Raw genomic sequence first — 14,846 nt, 5'->3', positions numbered from 1 at the left:
AAATCTACCGCTGGATCCAGCCCATTGATTCTTTCTTTCTTTTACTTCATTTATCCTCTTTCGCTGAGACTCAAAGTGGATTACAGGGTGACAAAACAAAGCATCAATATAATACATACAATAAACTATGCAATAAAACTGGATCACACAATTAAAGAATGATGAAATTTAAAAAAAATACATTCATTGAACAATGCAGTATCACAGTGGAGGGGAAAACCTCACTCCAGAGGTGGTACTTTTTCTGGATTAATTAATCAGAAGAAAATGTTTGTGGGAATATTCCAGCTGTTTTCCACAAAATTCTAGAAGAGATTATTTTGTGCCATACAAACATGGAGCACTCCTCCTTCCCATTTATCAAACTAGTTAACAGAAAACTGCAAGGCAACTGTCAACCCCCTGATCTATGTCTTGTCGTCAGCCCTTCTTCATAACAACCAAACCGAAGAACAGCAAAACATGTTTCTTCACCCAAGTGTCAAGGCAGGGGCAGGTTCAGTTTAGCACCATCTGTGGGATCCTCTATCTACCGTGAAGCATTCAAAAGAAAAGCTCAGCATTAAAATTATTGGAGGCTTATACCACAATAATGTCAGCCTAGCAGGAGCTGCAGCAATCCAGCTTTCCCTTCGATGCTGCCTCTGAGAGGAAGGTCAGTGTGACCTTACACAGCATGTCAACCTGAAAGCAAGCTGTTAATTGAAAAGAAAGAAAGGGCCTTGGGGAAAATTGCCTTCATTCGAACTCAAACAATGGTTTTTGTTAAAGGGTTTTTAAAAATTTAACTCTTCATTGGTAAACACAACTAAAATTCATTGTGGTTACCATACTGAGAGCCAGTATGGTAGAGGCTAGAGTAATAATAATAATAACAAAAACAACATTCGATTTATATACCGGCCTTCAGGACAACTTAACATCCACTCAGAGTGGTTTACAAAGTGTGTTGTTATTATCCCCAAAACAATCACCCTGTGATGTGGGTGGGGCTGAGACAGCTCTGGAAGAGCTGTGACCGACTCAAGGTCACTCAAGTGGAGGACTGGGGAATCAAACCCGGTTCTCCAGATTAGAGTCCTGCCACTTTTAACACTACACCAGACTGGCTGTCTAACAGACCAGGTTCAGTTCCCTGCTCTGCCATGGAAGCTTGCTGGGTGACCTTGGGCCAGTCATACTCTCTCAGCCTAACCTAAAAATGAAGGAGAGGAGAATGATGTAGCCATGGTGGGTCACCTTGTGGAGAAAAGTGGAGAATAATGAAGTTAAACAAACAAACAAATAAAATGGACTCTGTTAAACATGGGCTCAGGACAGGAGCCTGGCAGCGCTGGATCTAGGGTTGCCCACGCCCGGGGCAACCCGAGGCCAACCACCTCGCTCCCCATACTGTGTGATGATGTCACTTTGGTGATGTCATCACGCAGGGCAGAACGGCGGAGGCAGTGTGCGGGGCTGGGAAGCCGCCCGCACCATTTGCCTCCCTGCAGGCGAATGGCGCGGGTGGCCTCGCAGCCCCATGCGCTGCCTTTTGCCTGCCCCACAGGACAGGGGGTGGCCGGCTTGTTTGCCTGCAGGGCAGGCAAAAGGCAGGTGAATGGTGCGGGCGGCTGCGCTGCCTTTTGCCTGCCCTGCAGTGCTGGGGGTGTGCGGCAAGCCGGCCGCCCCCTGTCCTGCGGGGCAGGTGAAAGGCAGTGCGGGGGCCTGCGAGGCACGGGGGGCTGCTGCCTGTGCCCTCTGGCAGCTGGCAGCTGCTCCCAGCGCCCCCTCCCTGGTGGCGCCGGGGGAAGACTACCCCCCCTGCCCCCCTCTCGATCCGGCCCTGGAGCCTGGGTACGAGCTCCACTTCATCTCTGAACTCTCTCTGTGTTCATTGACACATCATGCACTCCCTCATCCTCAGGTCTCCATTCCTATAATTGGTCCAACTTCATACTGTAGGTGAGAGCATGTAAAGTCACTGAAAGCAGGGATCATGTACTGGCTAAGGGTATAAGCCATAGTAATAATAACAGTGTGCTTATATACCACTCTTCTAGACAGATTAGCGCCCACTCAGAGCAGTGAACGAAATCAGTGTTATTATTATCCCCACAATACAGGTGGGGAGTTGGGGCTGAAAGGAATGGCTTATCCAAGGCCACCTGCTGTGTTCATGGCAGTAGTGGGATTTGAACCAGTAAAGTGAAAATTCACAGTCCAACCACTTGACCACTATGCTACAGCAGCTGAAAGTCTCCAACTGAAAACTGGTTGAATTCCCTTAGGCAAGTCACTGTCTCTATTTATTTAGCATGTTGTTATCCAACCATCCCAACTAAAATGCATCCTCACAACAGTTCTTTGAGATAGGTGAGGCTGAAAAAGAGTGACTGGCCACCCGGGAAATTTTAAGGCAGAATGGGAATTTGAACTTGAATCTCCCTAATCCCAGTTCAGCACTTCAAATGGTCCTTGAAATCTACCCAGGGTAAATAGAAACAGGAAGACAAAAGATGAAAATAGACAAGACATTTTCTGGATTAAGCAGCAGGTACTGTTTATAATGAAATTTGCATGTTGCAATTGTCATAGATCATCTATAGTTTAGGAGCCCAGGAAGGGTTTAGGAGCCCATCACCTCCCATCTGTACCCCTCTCAGCAGAAGCATCAGGAGTCTGTAAACGGCTAATGTTGCTGCATAATTCAGTACTTGTCTGATTAGAATGATCAGCTTTCAGGTGAGGAATGCAATGCTATCAATCGACATCCTTTCCCCAATAGTCTGACCAGATGCAGCACTGAATTCGCTCCTTCCCCTCAGCCCGTCTGGCAGAAGAATCAGGGGCCATATTCTAAAGGGGGGGGGGGTTCTGGAATCGGGCAATGGTGTACCATGGCCAATATCTTTCAGCTCCCTGAGCCTAAGTCCATGGGAACTTTCTCCAAAACAAAGAGGGAAGCACCTGGTGGTTACATCCCTAGACCCAGGATGAAATAGCACCCCCTAGTGGGGAACTCTGAAACTATAGGGTAAATACTCCTGTCTGCTGAATGAAGAATATACCCCTTGGCACATGCCCCGGCTTTCCCCCATTCAAGACAAGAATTCTCCCACTAATTTGGTACTTAGTGGGAGAATTCTTGTCTTAGCTGGTTCGGGTTTTCTCCCAAGGGAGCCTTTCAGTTAGGGTACTTTACCCCCATTTAACCAGAATGCCCCTGATCACCCCCTGGACCTCAGGAACAATGATGATGGCAAACCCCAACAAAAGCCATTCATAGCAAAGAGCTCACTGGCTGTCTCCTTTCAGCTCTGTTACAGGCCTTGAGATGCTGGTTTCCAGGTGTAGGGCCTCCACAGCTGCACCAGCACAGGTGGAGTTTCCAGGACAAGTACAGAACAAAATTCAAGTCCAGTAGCATCTTAGAGACCACCAATTATGCTTTCAAGAGTCAAATTTCACTTCATCAGATACAAGCAAGAATGAAGATCCAGAAGAGCTGCTGTAGCACAGTAGTTAAGTGGATAGGCTGCGAATCAGCACTCTACTGGTTCAAATCCCATTACTGCCATGAGCTCAGTAGGTGGCCTTGGATAAGCCACTCCTCTCAGCCCCAGCTCCCCAGCTGTATTGTGGGGATAATAATAACATTAACTTGTTCACTGCTCTGGGTGGGGCACTAATCTGTCTAGAAGAGCGGTATAAAAGTGCAGTTATTATTCAGCCCTTGCATCTAGGTCAGAAGGTGGCTGGGGTGTTACCAGGAAGGGCCTGTTGGAGTCAGGATGCAGAGGTACAACACAAAATGTAATCATATTGATTAGAGCAAGGAGATATGCATAGAAGTGAGAAGTGTAGCAATTAGCCTCTGTAATGTGACACGAAACCTATATCCCTGTTCAGTCTGAGAGTAGGGTCCATTATCTTGAACCACCATGACTATGGAGTATGTTGTCTTTTGCAATCACATTGAGTAAACACAGATTTTTTTATACCAGCAAAGATAGTTTTGGAAATGTATGGATAATGCCAGCGGGGTAAGCAGAATGTCCAGTGAACCGATAACAGGGCTGTAATGTGTGGTAGCGCTCCTTCCTCCTTTTCAGGAGTTTGCAAAATAAGTAAACAGATGCAGAAGTTTTATTCTGCCTAGTTTATTCAGTTGCAGATCTGAGATATTGCGGGGCTGGGGTGCACAAATTCCAAAGTAAAGGAAGTAAAGGAAACAAAATGGCGTTTCATTGTTGTGGAGAGTTAGGAACTTTGATCGTCAATTTAAAACAAATACTATTACTTTCAGCATTTGCACTGGACATTAGGCGAGCCCAAGGAATTCAAAAAATGTGTAAATAAAAATAATTTGCAGAATACAAAAGCTGCTTTGGGTGTCACTGGTCACATGGCCCAGAGTGACACAAGGGGCCCACGGTAACTGAGCAGCCATGTTCTGTGGTGCTCTCACTAAAGCAGTCAGTGTCTGGGGGAAGTATTGCATGTTCCCACATATAACATATTGCAATCTGAATGCTAGGAAAATGCAATCTTCCTATAAGAGGTTTGCAGCCTCGAGGAGTGATGAGTACGCTGTGTGACACACACAGATGAAAAGCAAGTGCATGGTATGTGGCAAACCAGTCAGAAAAATAGGCCAGCCTTTTGAGAGCAAGTTAAATTTGGCCAAAAGAGTACATTAGAATTCTAATACTCACCTGGCACTTGGTGCATCAAGCAGACACATTCTGTTTCTCACTTATTTCTGTTCATTGTTCTCATCTGTTTCCTCTTCCCTTCGTTTTTGCCTTCTTTTTTCTTGCTGAAATATTTGCACATTAGCAGACTGCCTGCATTTTAGAACACATCTCCAATGTGTTAAAAATGTCACAGTTTTAATTCAGGACTTTTTCAGACCTCCTCCTAAAAGTGCTTATGTGGTAAGGGAAGTTAGGAGATCAGCTCCACATCGTCTTTGAGCGTGGGCTTATTTTCTCTTGCTTGCTTTCCTTTCCTTTCCAAACCACCTTTCTGCTGTAGTTTTCTAATGTTCCATGGCCGCTTCTCAGGGAGCTTCTCAAAGAGCCAGCAGCATACATCGTGCAAATAGTCATCATTGTCTGTGTCTAATGAACTTTTTATCCTACAATCTACATTTGGCAAAAGCACAAAACAAAGAATCTGCTTTTTGGCACTTTCTCAAGCATCCGGACAGTAACAGTGCATCTTTTAAACATGGTGAACAGAAGGTCAGCAATACAAACAGTGCATTCCTCCAGATAATGGTTTTGGCTGGAGTACGAGTAAGTAAATGGAAGGTGCCAAACCAGAGAAAGTGCCAGGTAGAAATGAAGCATTAATTCTTTCATCGTTTCTAATTACAAGGGATCATATTATGACATCATTAGCTACAGCACAATGTAATAAGGGGGCATCTGTCACCCTGAATCAGGAAAACAGTGTTCTTACTGTCTCTGTGATACAGGAAATTAGTCTGGTGTAGTGGTTAGAGTGTCTGACTCGGATGTGGGAAACCCAAATTCAAATCCTGTCTCTGCTATGAAACTAGATGGGTTACCTTGGGCCAGCCACTATCTTCCATTCTAACTTGCCAATGGGGTTGTTATGAGGATAAATGAGGGAGAACTATGTACGCCATTCAGCTCCTTGGTGGAAGGACAGGATAAAAGTGTACTAGCTAGACAAGCATCCCATATTTTTCTCCCCTGGTTCAGATTATCCTTGTCACAAGATGTATTATCACTGTGTTGGGAGCCTTTTGTGCTGGCTTCTCTATTTTCTGTTATGATGTTTCAAAGACAGGGGCAGCTAGGATTGTGGGTCATTGTGCAATTTCAAAAAGTTCAGGATATAAGGCTAATCATAAAGTATGTATTTCATCCCTTTCACAGACATGTAGGACTGTTAAGGCACCTTTAAGGATCTTTTCTATGAATCAAAGAGAGATTCCCCCACTGGGTCATAAAAACAACCCCTGTTATAGGGAAGAGATCTAGTAAACAGCTAGGTTACACCTACCCCTTTCTATTGTATGGTAGTATCTCTTACCTCTAAAGCAGCTATGACCCCAATTTGCTTCTTTGACAAAGTGCCTCTTTCCCAAAGCAATTAGGTCTTTCCTCTGTGGCCTTGGAGAAGAAGGTGCTTCAGAAAAATCCAGGACTCATCACCTTTTTGTCTGCCAGGAGAAACAGCTGCCTAGGGTTGCCAGCTCCAGGTTGGGAGATTCCTGGAGATTTGGGGAGTGGAGCCTAGAGAGGGTGCGGTTTACAGAAGGGAGGGGCCTCAGCAGGGTATAATGCCATAAAGTTCACCCTCCAACACAGTCGTTTTCTCTGAGGGAACTAGTCCCTATGGCCTGGAGATCAGTTGTAATTCTGGAAGATCTCCAGCCACCACCTGGAGGTTGGCAACTATTTTGTAAGAAGATGCTTTGCTGATAACCTCTCAATATTTTAAAGATTGGCCTCAGCACCCCATGGTATCCATTTTGTGATAATCTCCCATGGCATCCATTTTGTGATGACACCTACTTCCTGTTCTCAAAATTCCAAAAGTGCCACAGGTTCAAGAAGATTGTTTACTTCTTCCATAAAGTATTTTAAATATTGTCTATACTGGAATTCTCAACTGATTTAATTCTCTCTCACACCCACTCTTACAGACAGGAAATTTGGAAACTATAGTTCTGTGGGAAGACTTCTAAAAAGAAAGCTCTCAGCACCCTTGGAATGCTCTATGTTATCTATATGTTTCCACACAGGTACACATAACACAATGATAATTTTCCTTAACATGCAGCAGTTTGATATAGAAATCAACTTACGATGGGTAAAATATGCACAGCATGCGAGGTTATCATTTGGTTGCTAATGTGTCCTATTAGTAGGTGGTATCAGCATAGAATGTGAATGCGATTGTGGGCAGATTACGTGTGAAACACTTTATGACAATATATTAAACGCTACACAGGCAGCTGCCAGCTTCCCTTCCCAACAGCCCTGCAAATGTTATCAAGCCTTGCAAGGATGCTGAGGCAGCGAGATCTTATTTCTCTTTTTGTAGAACAGATCCAATGCCCCCACAGTATTAAAGGTTAACAAGATTTCTTGAGTACAGAGTGTGTTGAATGCATAAAAGACAGCACGACAGATAACGACAGAAAACACATCTGTAGCATATCTACACAACCAAAAGCCGAGCTGCAGGTCTGGCATTTTACTCCATGTTGACAAGAAAACACAAAATGAAGAGATCTTACCAAGAGGGTAGCTAGGTGTTAAGACCCTTAATGCCAAGAATGTGTTGGAACATCCTTTCCCATCCACTTCATCACCATATCTCTTGGGCTGTGCACTAGGTTAAATTATATCCTTGAGTCTAACCCTTGTCTTCCACCCGATTTTTGGTTTGAATCATCCAGGAAAGGGACAGGTCTACTTCCCAGGGACATTTCTGAGGATGGTCTTCTGAAATTTCTCCTTTTCTCAAGGCTAGGAGTCAATCCACTCTGTCATGGCCATCAGTCTCTTTAGTGCTAGTGCTAAAGATGGAGGTTATTGAAACTATGTGCTCTCTACATTATGTTATTGAAACATGCCTATATCCTAGTCCGATAAGTAAGATACTGTACGTAGCAAACGGTCAGCATAACTGCTGATATTGAAGTAAGACTTTTGCACAGAAAGAATTAGGGCAAAGCATCGCAAAGCCCGTTCCATGGAAAAAATAAAACATCCCAGAGAAGATGGCTCTAATTCAGATTCTGTCAGAGAGAGAGAGAAAATGAAGATGGCTCTCTGAGCAGGCCTGAAATCAGGATGAGCCAAGGTTGTCTCTAAAACAGCTTGAGAGAAATTATAAACAGTGATAGGCATGCTACTGCAGATTGTGAGTAAACTGGACTCTATTTTATAGAATGTGGTTAGTCAAAAGAATATTTTCAGGCAGTTAATTGGGTCCATCAACAGAAGCTGTCCTCAGAAAAAGCCTGGCAAAAGAGAGACGTCACAGCCTCCCATGTGAAATGTCAGCTTTTCTGAGGTGACTTTGTGAGGAGATAACTTTTCTTCATAGCTCTTCATTCCCCCATCCCACCCCTACTGCTTTTCTTGGACTATTGCCAACATTTGCAACACAATTTCTTTTCTTTCTTCTTGTCATTGTGCTCAGTAATCAAATGTTTCTGCTGCCTGTCAAGTCATTGAATGCCTCTTTGCGTCTCTCTGGAGTTAACAGAAACAAATTAAAAGTGGGGAGGAGTACATAGGTTAAGGTATGGAGTAATGGACAAAACGTTTCCCCAAATTACAGGGCATCCATATTACAACAGGATCTTGGACTATTCTTAGAGCAGACCCAAACAGCAGCCGGTTGTGACAGTTTACTTAAAGGAGAAGTCAAGATTTAGACCTTTTATATTTATAACAGATTTTAGTTGGCTCCATAGAAGGCTCTTGCATTCCTAGTTGGGGAGGAGGAAGAATGGATTAGTAGCTGTGGGAATACCAATAGATGCAGGTTCTCCTGTCATGAAGTTATAGCAAGTACAGTATCCCAACACCACAACATTATGCACTAGGCATCAGGGGAACTGGCTAGCTTTTCTATTTTCAATGCCTGAGAACAATGCGGCAAATGGACACCCAACACAAATCTGTAAAGGAGAAGAAACACGGTGAGAAGAAACTGTTGTTTTTCCTACCAATTGTACCCTTTTTACCCTATTATGTAGTAAAGTATTTTTATAGCGCTAGAATCACAGAAGTCTGTCTACTTATTTCCATTGCACTATTATCAAACTCTGCAACTCTGCAAACTTATATCTTACTGCTGTGCAACCTGCCAGCAGTCACCAAAACATATATTCTTATTTTCTGCTGTGACCCAGTCAGCGATTGGAGCCCGACTGCTGAGCCAGTATAGCATAACACACAAACGGCATGAGGACAGGTATGATGAAATTACAGGAGTGGGAACAGTTTTCATTGCTAGGAATGGGAGCTAATTCATCTACGTGCCACCCTACAGGCATCTGCACAACATGCTGCCTTGGCACATTAGATGCTTAACTATGTGTGATGAAGTGCTAGCACAGAATCGCAAACTAGCATGCATTGTTGCAGGGAGAAGCACCTGTGTTGGCCTCATCCCTGTAACTGGCTATTTTAATCTCTTGCAGTAAATATGGCAACATTATCAGCCCAGGTGAAATTGCCTGCACTCACATAACAGTTAAAAAAAACCAGAACTCCAGCAGTTAATATCCATACCTGGTGCACAGGATCATTTAATTGCCTGTAGTACTCAGTGAGTAGAACTGCTGAATTTGCCAGAAATACTGATCCTCCTGTGAAATAGTATTTGATGGCCATTAACCAATTTCTGTCTCCTTCAGAAATTATATCCACACATGACTTGGGAGTGCCTGAACTGCATGTAGATCCTCCTGGTATTCACAGGGGCAGCATGAGTGCAGTTTCAGTGTGTGTGAACTGGCTGCTGGATTTTTCAGGGCTCTTGTTTGCGCATACCAAAGCTGTGCACACATGCATAATGCATGTGTTGCCCTGTTCTGATGTGGCAACTGTGCATATTGGAAGTATTTTAAATAGTACTACTCACTCCTGAATCCTGATATATGCATTTGTGGGGCCCTCAGTAGACATGAGAGTCTCTCTCTCTCACACACACACAGCTCAGAGGCTTTCACCTGTCATAGGAGAGGGGCTGTGGCTCAGCGGAAGAGAGACTGCTTTGCATGCAGATGGCCCCAAGTTCAATCCCTGGCATCTCCAGATACAAGGATCAGGTAGGAGCTGATGTGAAAGACCTCTACTAGAGAGCTGCTGCCAGCCTGAGTAGACAATACTTGATGGTCTGATAAGGCAACTTCATGTGTGTTCTTATGTGTACACTTAGGTGAAATTCTCAGGGAAAGAATGAGACACAGCTGCAATCATGAGTTTGGAATGGCCTAACTGTGTTTAGATAGCACTGTTTGGGAACTAAGCAAAAGCATATTGAATATACATATTGCCCTTTCACCTAGAAAGGTCTCCCTGGGCTACTTGTCTTCCCTGGCCTAGGAGTGTGTTAATTAATTACATCTGAAGAACTAGAGTCGCAAAATAGTAAAGAGTCCAGTAGCAACTTTAAGACTAACCAACTTTATTGTAGCATAAGCTTTCAAGAGCCACAGCTCTCTCCGTCAGATGCATGTAGCTTATGCTACAATAAAGTTGGTTAGTCTTATCCGAAGAACTGTTTCAGATATGGATTTCACCTACCAAACGTGTATACATGTTACAGGGCACAGGCATACCCTAAATCTGAAGAAACTCCATGTTTCTGACTACATCTTGATAGTCTCAACTAGGTACTAGAGAGAGAAAAATTTACTGCATGGTCTAGTGAAGTAGTAGTAGTGTAGTGGCAGCAGACGACTGAACAAAGAGCAATAAAACCTTAGTATATGAGTGATTCCGCACACATTGGATAATGCACTTCCAATCCTCTTTATAGATCATTTGGAACGGATTTTTTCATGTGTGGAATAAAAACTCCACCTCAAACGATTGATAAAGTGCATTGAAAGTGCATTATCCACTGTGTGCGGAATCAGCCTATGTTGCTAGCTAATTGCCCCCCAACAAACTGGCTCATCCAATAGGCAATCCTGGATTCCCTCATTAAGACTAAAGACCCTCACTTTTTCTGGCGGGAACTTCTCTCGAAGCCTAAGTGGTCCTATGCTAACTAGCTATCTGACTAAACAAACAGAACAACAATTTAACTCGTTCATGACTGAGCGTAGGACACTTGCAAAAATTCCAACAGTGACAGCACTAGAATCTGGGAGTAGATTCAAATTCCCACTCTGCCATGGAAGTTCTGTAGATGACCTTGGGCCACTTACTGTCTCTCAACCTAACCTATCCCACATGGTTGTTGTGAGGCAATTGTCTGGATTTTTGCTGGTGTATGTGTGTTGTCTGGATTTTATTCAGCTGTGATGGAGAAAACAGAGTTGCACTTACCTTTAACTGTAGTTCATCTAGGTCTTTGTGCAGGGACACATTGGGAGTGCTCTTGAGCAGGCCCGCAGCTCAGAACAGGATTTTCTTAGCTTTTAGGCTACTGATGGAGCTACCCCTTCCCCTGAACTGCTCTGGGGCATTTTTTCCCATCCAAATGTACACATGGTATATTCCTCCTCTGCCGCCCAAATCTCTCAACAACATAGTTCTCCAGTGCCGCCCAAATCTCTCAACAACACACTACAGAGAGCTCACAGTGGAGCAGGAGGTAGGGAATGTGTGCCTGCATGAAGACCTAGATGAACAACAGTTACAGGTAAGTGCAACCCTGTTTTCATCTATGGTCTTCAGTGCAGTCCCACACTGGGAGAATAGCAAACTACACACCAAGGAGGTGGGGTGATGCTCTCAGGTGAAGAGAGTTTGTAGGACTGCTTGACCCACTGCTCTCTCTTCTAGGTAACATCCACTGCATAGTGCTTGACAAAGGTATCCTCTGAACACCATGTAGCCACTAGAGATGGGCACGAACAGCAATATGAACAAAAAAAAGCCACGAACAGCCCAATCTGCTGTTTGCGAATAAGCTGTTTGTGAGGCCCCATTCTAAACGAACAGGCGGTCATTGCAAGCCTCGTTCGTTGCTGTTCGTCTTGCTGTTCGTCAAGCCAGACAGTCTGGCACCTGCAATCAGTTCCCTTGGCAACTTAGGCAGGGATTGTCTGAACTCTATCTGAACTCCTGCTGTTGCCCTGGAAATCCCAATCTAAGCCCAATTTAGCTTGATAGGCAGGTCGTCCTTTCAAGTGTGGAGCTCCAAATTTGTTACATCAAGGGAGAAAAGAGCAGGGGGGAGGGGGGCTCCCAGCTCTGACTTTGCAGACAGTGGAGAGGGAGAGACACAGTTGCTGTTGGCATTTTGATAGAGTGCATTGGAGCTTGAATTTTGTGTGTGGTGGGATAGGAATCTACCCCTTCAAGTTCCAGGGCTGCTGCCAGGCTCTAGACCAAGCTGTTATTATTGGTACCTTTCATGGTGCCTGCTCAGTTCAGGTTCCTGGGAGTGGTGCAGTAGATATCTTGACTTGGATGATGGCTGGAGGAGAGCCTGCTGGTCCCCACGAACAGCCAACCACGAACATGTTCATGAACAGGGCCATGTTCGTGGTTATTCGTGAGTCTCTGTTCATGGCAATCTCTAATAGCCACCTGACATGTTCATCAGCGGCACCTCTCGAAGGAATGCAGCAGAGGCCACTCATGCTCTTGTTGAATGGGCACGGAGAGTAAATGGGCAAGGAACTTGAGTAGACTTATAACACGTTTTAATGATCTGGATATTGTCTAAGCTGATGCAGCCTTGCCTTTATTGGGGCCAGAATGGCAAAGCAATTGAATTCTGTCCATATAAAACATAACAGCCCTCCTCACATCCAACATATGTGACGTACATTCTTGAGAAGTTGTTGGGTTGGTAAAAACGCCGGGACGGTTATGCTCTGAGACACATGAAACCTAGACACTACTTTGGATAAAAACTGCAAACTAGTACACATCACCACTTTTATCAGGATACACTTGCAGGAATAGAGGGATCCACCCTTAATGCTTGGAGCCGATGTAACAGCCAGTAAGAAGGCCACCTTAGAGGAAAGGAGAGGCAAAGGGCATGTTGCCAATGACTCAAACAGTTTTAACATTAGTCTGGCTAAGATCAGGGAGAGGGACTACTGTGGTACTAGAGGGGGGCCTTGGTGGGTGCAAATGCAAAAGATGTAGTCCTTTCAAAAACAACTTTGACAAATAGTGTATAAATATTGTTTTCCCATCGATACCAGAATGGAAAGCAGAAATGGCAGCTGATTTTAATAGATGAAGAAGCCAAACCCAAGGCTTGCAGGAATATCAAATAATCAAAGATATTAGATAAAAAACAGGTGTCAGGGGCTATTCCTTTAGCGTCAGTCCGAAGTACAAACCTGTTCCACTGAAGGGTGTAAGATCTTCTAGTAGAGGGTCTGCGGGCATTTAGCAAGACATATGACACTTCCTCAGAAAAAATGCAAGCCTAATGTTTGAGGAAGCACACTGTCAAGTGTAGCTTGCCTAGGTTGTGATGCAACGTTTGACCAAAATGAAGCAAGTCTGGTACCAATGGTAAATGAATATAATTTCCCTTGGCCAGGGGCTTGATAGTATGGAACCAGGGTTGCCGTAGCCAGAATGGAATTAAGAGAATGCACCTAGTTTGGTCCGTCTGAATTTTGCATACTGTTCTGGAGTATCATTCGGATGGGTGGGAAGGCATAGAACAATATTCCCATCCGCTGAATCTGAAAGGCTTCTCCTAGCGAAGCCCTGCCACGTCCCCTGCTTGAGCAGAAGTGGGGGGCTTTGAATTGTTCTGTGTGCAAAAAGATTGACTTCCAGGATGCCCAATTGCCAGAAAATCTGACGGACATATTTGTCCACAATGACCCATTTGACGTGGGAACCACCCAACCTGCTGAGCCAGTCTACCCTGGCGCTGTGGGGTCTCACAATATGCAGGGCATACAGAGTAGTACCACAAGTGGGTAGCCTCTGCACAGAGCATCTTTGAAACCGTGCCACCTTGCTTGTTTATACAGAACACAGCGCTGTATTTTTTATCAACACCTGAACTCTCTTCTAGGATACCGTATCTGCAAGAGTTAAGTGCATAATAAACTGCTTGTAACTCAAGTAAATTGATATGGCAAGCGCTTTCTCGTCTTCCAACCAAATACCATTGACAGAAGCAGCATCACAATGAGCTCCCCACCCTTCCAGGGAAGCATCCATAGTAAGGGTCACTTCATGACAGGGTATACCAAAAGCAACTCCTCTTGATAACTTAACTTGGTTCTAACCACCACCACAAAGATAATACCCGCCTTGGGGTTGAGTATCTAGTTTAGGTAAATTGACCTCTAGGGTCAAAACGTCTAAGAAACCAAAGTTGCAAGGTTCTCATCTTAAGATGAGCAAAAGGACCTACCGCTGTGGTGGAAGCCATTAAGTTACTTTCTTGCATTTACCACCAACCCTAGAGTTTCAGATGTGGTCAATATAAGAGTGATATGGGAGTGTGCAGTAATTAACTCATCATCAAGGTAGGGATAAATAGAGCAACCCAATTGCCTAAGGTGAGCAACCACTACTGCAACCAAAGGAGTAGGATCAGGAGTGCAGCAGGTGGCAATGGCTGTCTTCATCCAGCTGGGATCAGGAGCGGAGCAGGTAGCAATTCTTGCCTCCCACCTTCACCCAGCTGGGATCAGGAGCAGACCAGGTGGCAATGCCAGCCTCCCTTTACACAGCTGGGATCAAGAGTGGAGCAGGTGGCAATGCCCGCGCCCCACCACCCAGCTGGGATCAGGAGCAGGTGGTAATGCCTGCCCCCTGACTTCAACCAACTGGGATGAGGAGCAGAGTAGGTGGCAGTGTTTTCCCCCTGCCTTCGTCCAGCTGGGATCAGGAATGGAGCTGGTGGCAATGCCCGACTGCCATCTTCACCCAGCTGGAATCAAGCATGGAGCAGATGGTGATGCCTGCCCCCTCCCTTCGCCCAGTTGGGATCAGAAGTGGAGCAGGGGCGATGCCCGTCCGTGCCTTCATCCAGCTGGGATCAAAAGCAGCGCAAGTGGCAATGCCCACCCCCCCATCACCCGACTGGGATCAGTAGCAGAGCACGTGGCAATGCCTGCAATGCCCCTTCAAACGGCCAACATCAGCAGAGCAGAAGGCAATGCCCGCCCCCCCTCATCCGGCTGGGATCGAGTGGAG

Source organism: Eublepharis macularius, chromosome 2, assembly GCF_028583425.1.
Source record: "Eublepharis macularius isolate TG4126 chromosome 2, MPM_Emac_v1.0, whole genome shotgun sequence".
Classification (NCBI taxonomy): domain Eukaryota; kingdom Metazoa; phylum Chordata; class Lepidosauria; order Squamata; family Eublepharidae; genus Eublepharis; species Eublepharis macularius.
Note: the sequence above shows the minus strand (reverse complement) of the source record.